At 42.4% G+C, this 9,716-nt stretch overlaps 1 long non-coding RNA gene across 1 annotated transcript; it reads right to left on the bottom strand.

Moving 5' to 3' along the window:
* Positions 1 to 8,754: 8,754 nt before the first annotated feature.
* LOC107669725 (uncharacterized) lies at positions 8,755 to 9,509 on the bottom strand. The gene is made up of 3 exons (XR_001632024.1): positions 9,193 to 9,509; positions 9,048 to 9,111; positions 8,755 to 8,943 (listed from the first exon to the last, which is right to left on the bottom strand). It is a non-coding gene; the product is annotated as an uncharacterized LOC107669725 (long non-coding RNA).
* Between the last annotated feature and the right edge of the window lie 207 nt (positions 9,510 to 9,716).

Genomic DNA, 9,716 nt, shown 5'->3' with positions numbered 1-9,716 from the left:
GTTTGATTATGTCTTTAATTGATTTTTCCGTACATTTCTGCCATATGTACATTAACTGACAGTCACCACTGATAAGCAACCACTAAATATTGTAGAAACTTAATTTGCTATAAAGTTGCTTTGCAATGATTTGTATCGTGAAAAGCGCTGTACAAATAAACTTGACTTGACAGGGGCGTAAATTTCGTCTAACAGTAGGGGGGGACAATAAACGGCTGTGTAGCATATTTTCTTAGCGATAGATGCTATTTACACTAAATAAAAATATTGGTATCTGTACTCGGTATCGGCAAGTACCAAAAATAAAAGTATCAGTATCGGGCGAGTACTGGAAAAAGTGGTATCGGTGCATCCCTAGCATATATTATTATATGCTGCAATTATATTGATCCATTAGAATTATATATTTTTAATGCAAATGTTTTTTGTTTTTTTTTATGTACGATGGATAATTCAAACAAAAATCAGGTGTGTGTATTTATAACATCAATTACTTAGGCCTACATTATTTTTTTCAGAAATGGAAGTAACTTAAAATTGTGTGTTTGTAATTTTAATATTTTTATCTATAGGCCTATACAGCAAAACTACAGAGCTTCCAGTAGGTTATTTTACGAAGCTGTAAACACGGGAATCTCCGACCGCAAGCAATCTTTGATGAACACCCAATTCATATATCAAACTAGGCTATATGTTATTAAATTGTACATAGGCTATATATCAGATTATTTTATTTACAAGTTTCATGTTTGTGTTTATCCCGTTTTTTCCCCCGTTGCATCTGAAAATTACTTTTAAAAATCTTTTTTGTTAATTGTTCATGTTCATTGCTGCGTGCCTGTGTATTGTTACTTGTCTGATTGCTCGTTCAGCGTTACTGGATTCTGAGTTATCTATCCGTAACAGAACGATCTGACCAGGATGGATCCAGCACGTGTCGCGGAGCTCAGAGACGTTCTTTCCGGCAGCAGTGCTCGAGGAACATCAGATTCTGGCTACCGGTCGAGCTGTACAGACTCTGATATCTCAGTCAGTGCACTCTGCGGGCAGTCTCTCTCACCTATCACTCATTTCACGCAGTTGGTGAGACTCGTCACGTCAGGCAACCACACTGAGAGCATTTCTTTCCTTATCACCGACTCCCCTTTGGCTCCGGTGGTCTTGGGTCACCCCTGGCTATCATTACACAACCCCAATATAAACTGGCGTCAGAACACAGTCTCATCCTGAAGTGAATATTGTCATGCGTCATGTTTGTTGTCTGCGTGTTCTTCTGTGTCTTGTTCTGTGTTTCAGGATGAACATGTCTGGGCTTGATTCCTCAACGGCCTCACCTGTGGAGTTCCCCAGCCGGCGGGCTGAGCCCCGCCTATCGCCTCCAACAGTCTACTCCGGTGAGCCCCTGTTATGTCGATCATTTCTGGTGACCTGTTCTCTTTATATTGCTCTCCAGCCTTCGTCTTTTCCCATAGAGGAGTCCAAGGTGGTGTTTGTAATTACGCTGCTGACTGGACGTGCGGCGCTCTGGGGAACAGCGGTGTGGGAGCAAAAGCATCATTGTTCATCATTCCAGTCCTTTTCGGACGAACTCAGGAAAGTTTTTGATCGGGCGGCATCCGGCAGGGAGGCGGACAAACTGGGAGTTCAGTTGGTTCCACTCGAGAAGTCCATCTCGGTTAGTGCACTCTGCGGGCAGTCGCTCTCACCTATCACCCATTGCACACCGTTGGTGAGGCTCGTCACGTCAGGTAACCACACGGAGGACATTTCCTTCTTCATCACCGACTCCCCTCTGGCTCCGGTGGTCTTGGGTCACCCCTGGCTGTCATTACACAATCCCAATATAAACTGGCGTCAGAGAACAGTCTCATCCTGGAGTGAATATTGTCATGCGTCTTGTTTGTTGTCTGCCTGTTCTTCTGTGTCTTGTTCTGTGTTTCAGGATGAACATGTGGATCTGTCAAACGTGCCAGCTGAGTATCTGGACCTGAAGGGAGTGTTCAGTAAGTCTCGGGCTGCTTCTCTTCCTCCGCATCGTCCTTATGATTGTGCGATAGAGTTATTGTCAGGTACGTCTCCGCCTAAGGGCAGGTTATACTCACTTTCCGCTCCGGAAAGGGAGGCCATGGAGAAATATATTTCTGATTCTCTGGCAGCCAAGATCATCCGTCCCTCTTCTTCTCCTGCTGGCGCGGGGTTTTTCTTTGTGGAAAAGAAAGATGGTTCCCTTCGTCCTTGTATTGACTATCGAGGGCTGAACAGCATCACGGTGAAGAATACCTATCCTTTACCGTTGATGTCTTCAGCCTTCGAGAGTCTGCAGGGTGCTTCCTTTTTCACTAAGTTGGATCTTCGCAATGCCTATCATTTGGTTCGCATAAGGGAGGGGGATGAATGGAAGACCGCTTTTAATACCTCCAGGGGTCATTTTGAGTATCTCGTTATGCCATTTGGGCTCTCTAATGCTCCCGCGGTTTTCCAGGCACTGGTCAATGATGTGCTGAGAGACATGGTCGATCAGTTCATATGTCTACCTGGATGACACATTGATTTTTTCTCGTTCTCTTCAGGAACATGTTCAGCACGTCAAGTCAGTGCTTCAGAGGCTGCTAGAGAATGGGCTTTTTGTCAAGGCGGAGAAATGCGTTTTTCATGCACAATCTGTTCCTTTCCTAGGGTACATCGTGTCGTCCGAGGGAGTGCGCATGGATCCCGACAAAGTGCAGGCTGTGGTAGATTGGCCAACCCCGGATTCCCGCAAGGCCCTGCAGAGGTTTCTGGGCTTTGCCAATTTTTACCGGCGTTTCATTCGCAATTACAGCCAGCTAGCCACCCCTTTGACTGCCTTGACCTCCACCAAAACGACGTTCAGGTGGCCAGGTGTGGCGGAAGCTGCATTTTCAAAACTAAAGAGTTGCATTGTTTCAGGTCCCATTCTGGTGGCCCCTGATCCATCTCGTCAGTTTGTGGTGGAGGTAGACATGTCAGAGGTGGGGGTTGGTGCAGTTCTTTCCCAGCGTTTTTTGTCAAGGCGGAGAAATGCGTTTTTCATGCACAATCTGTTCCTTTCCTAGGGTACATCGTGTCGTCCGAGGGAGTGCGCATGGATCCCGACAAAGTGCAGGCTGTGGTAGATTGGCCAACCCCGGATTCCCGCAAGGCCCTGCAGAGGTTTCTGGGCTTTGCCAATTTTTACCGGCGTTTCATTCGCAATTACAGCCAGCTAGCCGCCCCTTTGACTGCCTTGACCTCCACCAAAACGACATTCGGGTGGTCAGGTGTGGCGGAAGTTGCATTCTCAAAACTAAAGGGCTGCTTTGTTTCAGCTCCCATTCTGGTGGCCCCTGATACTTCTCGTCAGTTTGTGGTGGAGGTCGACGCATCAGAGGTGGGGGTTGGTGCGGTTCTTTCCCAGCGTTCTTCCGCGGACGGTAAGGTGCACCCATGCGCGTATTTTTCTCATCGTTTGTCTCCTGCCGAATGTAATTATGACATTGGTAACAGAGAGTTGCTGGCAGTCAAGCTGGCTTTGGAAGAATGGCGTCATTGGTTGGAGGGTTCGGAGGAACCTTTTATAGTCTGGACCGACCATAAGAACCTGGAGTACATCAGGTCTGCTAGAAGGTTCAATTCTAGGCAGGCTCGGTGGGCCTTATTTTTTGGTCGCTTTCATTTTTCAATTTCTTATCGTCCAGGTTCTAAGAACAATGGGTAACGCCTCCGCCCGGATACCCATCGAGTTGTTTATTTGTGCCAGAAGGATTACGGTCCGATGTCATCCGTTGGGGTCATTCTTCCAAAGTAGCCTGTTAGTTAGTCGAACAGCGGGGGTTAGTCGAATATCCGAAGTCGCGGTCCCCTCTGCCCACGCCTTTGTCCAGAGGTGCCACCGCACCTTGAAGAGGGCTAGAGAAGCCATCCTCCGGGTGGGATCACACACAAAGGCCCAGGCCGATCGCCACCGGTCAAAGCGTGTCTCCAAATTAAAGCCAGTTTTTCGTTCTACCATTAATCCGCCTGCCCCAGTTCCCCCACCGCCGTGACTCGTAGATGGGGGAACTCACTTATTCGGTAAAAAGCATTCTGGACTCGAGGCGGAGGGGATGCGGGTTTCAGTACCTGGTGGACTGGGAGGGTTACGGTCCGGAGGAGAGGAGTTGGGTTCCTGCTAGGGACATATTGGATCATTCGCTTATCGATGATTACAATCGACAGGTAGGTTCCTCTGGAAGCGCCAGGAGGCACTCCTAGGGGGAGGGGTACTGTCACGGTTCATGGATCCGTGTGTTCATTGCTGCGTGCCTGTGTATTGTTACCTGTCTGATTGCTCGTTCAGCGTTGCTCCGGCAACCGCGGTGCTGACGAGCTAATCAGCGCGGCTGCACCTGCCGCTCGTTCTGTCCTGTCTTTATCTGTCTCGTGTGTTGTACTGCATGTTGTCAGATCGTTGTTTGTCCTTGCTCATGCTTGTTGTTCTCTCCAGAGTCCGTGTGCCCGGTGGATCCCTGCCTCGGATTATTTCCAGTGTGGGAAACCATCGAAGTCTCGCTGATTCCACTGCCCTAGCTGGATCGGGTCAGGGTTTCGCAATCACCGTGTGTTCACGTCTACTCACCTGAATCCTCACGTTTGGCTTGCGATCCTGTTTACTGTCACAATAAATCACTTCACTTGCAACTGGATTCTGAGTTATCTATCCGTAACAGAGGCAGTGGAATAGGGAAAAAATGGAATGCATTTTTAAAAAGTTCAACTTATGCTGCAAGTTCAACTTATGCAGACTTTTAAACCTGTGGCAGATCATCCCGACTTCAGCATGAAGCATCATTTGACGTAATTTCCAAGATGGCGGCAACCAATGAGCATGAGAGGGCTTTTTTTTATGGAACATAAAAATACATTTTATGTATATGCTGCATGTATACATGCATTACATGATTGACTGGCTTTTCATAAATCCTGTTCCATGGCCTCATGGGACAGTAAAGTGTCCATCTGATACGCACATCAAAATCAAAACAACTGCAGACTTTTTGCCTACTGTTTTATGAATACTGTGAATTCAGGCATACTTATCTATTCACATTTTTTTGCCTACTAAAGTAAGAAAGCAAGCCTTGTCTCGAGCGTTGCGATTTTAGAATGCCACGTCATGCGCAAAATGCGAGTGAATGGTCACATGTCCATCTAGTGCATGCTTACAAGAACAATGCATGTTTAGAAGAATAATGGAAATGCAGTGGAATGCAAATTTGCGGTCTGTGTAAAGCAATCCAATCCAATAATATGTTAATGGACTTATTTGGAATCCAGTAATTTTACACTATTTATTTATAGATGTCCATTAGAATTTTTATGACTATTGAGGCAAAAAATATTTTCCATGTCAGCTTTGTGCCTCACTGTTACTGTTTACATTATTGATGCAGAACAAAGCAGCATTCAGTCTTTGTTTATCAACAGAGAGTGGGGCAGAGGGTGAAGGAAGTAATTTTCTTTGAATTTTCATATAACCTTTTATATCACAACTGCCTACTTGATATATCAAAAACATTTGGATTACTTTGCCATACTGTTATCTTGTGGTTAACAAAGTAATAAAGTTTTTTTTTTTTAATCTGTTGTCTGTTTGGCACAAAATATGCTAAATATAATCGCTGTATAATATAGACATGTTCAGTTTCTAGAATACTGGCCTGTGCTATTGATTTTGTTAGACATCCAGACATTGTAGCCACCCAGACTCCATTGTGTGACCTGACATTCCAGTCTTGGCGCATCCTGAACCCACAGTTTTCAGTCTTCTCCTTGGAGACGAGGTGACAGAACAGAAAATAAGCAACGTGGTCATCTGGGATTGCAAGTCAGCATCAGGGAGGAAGGGAATTCGTCCAAGATGTCCCTAAACACACTGCAGAAAAGTGTTCTAATGCAAGTGTGTAATGGCTTCTGACCACTTCACAGATATGAATTCGCCTTCCCTACTGCGTATTCCCAATGCACAGGGAAACTGATTTATATGTGCTGTGAAAGATATGCTGACACTGCAGTTATTTCTCCCTGACTTTAAGATTGCATTAACTCGTAGCTGGAAACGCAAATCCATCCCATGCTGTTTTTGACCACCATTCTGATATGCACTTTTGCTCTCACGTTTTCTCACGTTTTGCTCTCACGAATACGTTTTGCAGCACGTATTCTGCATGACCATATTCTACATCCCTAATCCTACCCAATACCTAAACTTAACAACTACCTTACTAACTAATTATAAGCATCAAATTAGGAGTTTATTGAGGCAAAAGTCATAGTTAATGGTTTTTCAATAGTGAGAAGTGGACTTTAAAATAAAGTGTGACCATAAGTTTCCATTTGTTAGCATTAGTTTGCTAACATAAAAAACAGAAAAATACCTCTGAATCTTATTTAATTTCAACTTCTATGAATACATTATTAAAATCAGTTATTGTATCTGTTATTTTATATTTAATGAACGAACCTGTGCTAACATGAACTAACAATAAACAGTTGTGTTTTTATTAACTACACTACAAAAAAAGTGCTTGGAAAACACTTTCAATTTCCCAGAATGCATTCGCTTTGTTGTATTTATTTGAACAGCAATTCAGTGAATTTGTCTTGTTGTTCCTTCTGAGAACCAACCTTGCAGTAGACATTACTCATAGACATTCAGACCTGCCATAGAAGACACAAGCAAGGACCTTGGATAAACTAAATGAAAAATGTACATTTAAATGCTATTTTCATAAACATGCGAAGTTTACGTTATAATGTAAAGTTAGAAGTAGTGTTGGTTTTGTGATCAAGCCAAAGCTCCTTCTAATATGATACGGTCATATTGAACAATACAAGTATTGAGCAGGAAGGTCCACTGCACGTCCAGATGTTTTTGAGTTGAATCCAGGCCAGTGCAATGAATCCATCTCCTCTTTCAAGCTGTCAAATACTAATTCTGTTGCTCTTATCTCCTTAGAGATTTTACTGGCTTTGTTTATCAGGCTTGTTTGTGCAATGCATTTGACACACCATTTGTCACAGCTGCAGGTTCACTTGATGTAGCACTGCTTCATTACGGAGTTATTGTGACCTTATGTGACCGTGGATTATGGAGCACAGATGTAGAGATTGTCCACTTTGCAACGTTCAAGACTTTCAAATGCTAAGAGCGAGTCCTTATTTATTAATAAGTGTAAAAATATTATTACTCATCTTTAAATAATTTACAAATTGCTGTATGAACTTCTAAATGGATGTAACCCAAAAGGTTTATGATAAAACAAAACAACTGTCAGGATTATTTCAAACAAAGTGATTGGACAGTGAATTTTCAAGAGTGTTTCCAAGACTGACCTGGAACGCCCCGAGAGTGATGCATTCTTTGTTTGTTCATCAAACAATCAAACTGCTTTTATACTCAGGCACATGATGCTTTTTTGAAGCCTGGCGCTACCTCTAATCATGTTTTCTAAAAGAGAGTGCAGTTAAGGGAGGCCTAGGCATGAGTTTTAATGGACTCTAATGGGCTTGTTAGACCTTGGGGAAAACCATTGTGATGTACACTACATGGAGGTGATTCGATCCTGTTTGCAGGTAAGTTCAGTTTTAAGTGGCTGTCTGCTATAATATAAGTAGTTGAAGGCCGTTGTCATCACTGCATTATTGGCAACAGCATGATTGTGTTACAAATTCCATATTAGTTATTAGTCTTAGCTCAAGTAGATAATACGGACAAAAACAACCAAAGTTTTACTAGATTGTTGTGGTGTTTATGGTTTTTAACTTTAAAACAATCAGGAACACAAGTAGCTAATGTTTCTTACAGTATAGTTTTAAATATTTTTTCCCCTAAAGATGTTTTTGTTTGTGGCGAGGTCCCATTTACTCTCTTCCCAGCATGCATTGGGACATAAATTCTTAATATGGTAGCTCTGCTTGACCTTTTGCTGGTTTTATTTACAATAGTCTTGTGGATTTGGTCACATTTAGAAATCTGCTGTCTAGCGATGTCTGGAATGAGTTTATTCCTCTAGGGTACGTTGATTGTTACACTTATTGTGTTCATGGATTTATTTATTTATTTATGGTCTTATTAGTGTAGGTTGGATCTTGTCAGTATCGTAAGGCAAGCACTATGATTACAGACAGTACATTTCTATTTAATGAGAGAATTGCACAATTTGCATGTACTGCAATTTTGTTAAAATGTACATGTAGCCTACGTTTTCAAACATTTGTAAATGCTACTAAAACACGCTCGTGATAAAGTCGCTTTGGCCTGGAAGTAACCATAGCAACAGCGCGCTGTAAAGTAGCCTATCTGTATCTAATAGTAGGCGCTACGTGACAAAATGTAATTATTTATCACTATAGTATACATTTACGTTGTGGGTATATCACGGTTTCGGACACAGCTACTGTTTAAAAAGTACTGCGTTAACATCTGACATTTGGCTAAATGTGCTAGTTTCGACGAACTTCTGTTGTGTTCTGTAGCCAATATTCTGTTGTGTGGGTACAAACACTCACTATAAGGTCCTCCAGTCTGTTAATAAATATACCCTTTTTATTTATACAAATTCTTTAAAACTCTTTACCAACCCCCACCTCACAGGGTAGGAAAACATGATGCACAAATCACTGCCGGTACTCACTCAAACCAAAAATACAAAACTCAAATCAATTCAAAACAAACAAAATAAACTCAAAGAAACGAGACAAATTAAATCAAAACCATGGCAATCTGTCCCAAAAATACACAAAATACAAACATTAACAAAGTCAAATCACATAAAGCACGTCTAAATCAATTCCTTTTCAATAATCGTTCCAAAATAACTTCAAATACACTTCATACCTGTTAGCACAGCAATATTCAATTCTGACCACTCTGGTCGTTGAGGTTCTCATGGGAGTGCATCAAATCTACAAATATACACATGTAAACCCATACACAACATTCCTGACAAAGGTAAATCACATAAAACACATCTAAATCATTCATAAATAACTTCAAATACATTTCATACCTGTTAACATCATATTCAAATTCAGCCGCTCTGGTCGCTGAGGTTCTCAGGGCGCACACCAAATCTATAAATACACATCTTTAAACCCATGCACAATATTCCCGTTGTCACCCAAAAAAACCCCTCAAATTACGATTTTACTCACCCTATCACAATTTATGTGTGGCGTTCTCACCGCATTTCATTGTTCTGTGCATCACTTAATTTGTTCCGTGTGTGTAAATGTCTAAATAGCCCAAAGTTCCTCCCCCCACCCCACTTAACCAGAGCGCTCAATACTACATCCACCTCCACCTTGTAAAATCATCGTCCCGATGATCACACCATTACATTTCTTTTACACTTCTAAAACTTTATACAAATTATCCTTCCATCACTTCTTTTATTTTATAAATCACCTGCAATAAATGATTTAAGACTGTCATAATTCCCTGAGACTCTCCATGACTCAACTCTACAGGGATTGCTGCAGCTTCCATACCTGCACAGATCGTGGCTGTCTAAAAGGATTGCTGTGCTGTCCTGCTGTGGCCCTCTGGGAGCGTCGAACTGTGCCTTCAAGCCCAGCGGTTTGTACAAATCGCTCCTCCACTCTGAGGCCTTCCTCTCCTGAATGCTGTTCATTACTGTTCTTACTTTAGGCTGAACGTCTTTAGACACAATGCAACG

Source organism: Sinocyclocheilus anshuiensis, unplaced genomic scaffold (genome assembly GCF_001515605.1).
Source record: "Sinocyclocheilus anshuiensis isolate Anshui unplaced genomic scaffold, SAMN03320099.WGS_v1.1 scaffold684, whole genome shotgun sequence".
Classification (NCBI taxonomy): domain Eukaryota; kingdom Metazoa; phylum Chordata; class Actinopteri; order Cypriniformes; family Cyprinidae; genus Sinocyclocheilus; species Sinocyclocheilus anshuiensis.
The sequence above is the reverse complement of the archived record's forward strand: the minus strand, read 5'-3'. Positions and strand labels throughout refer to the sequence as shown.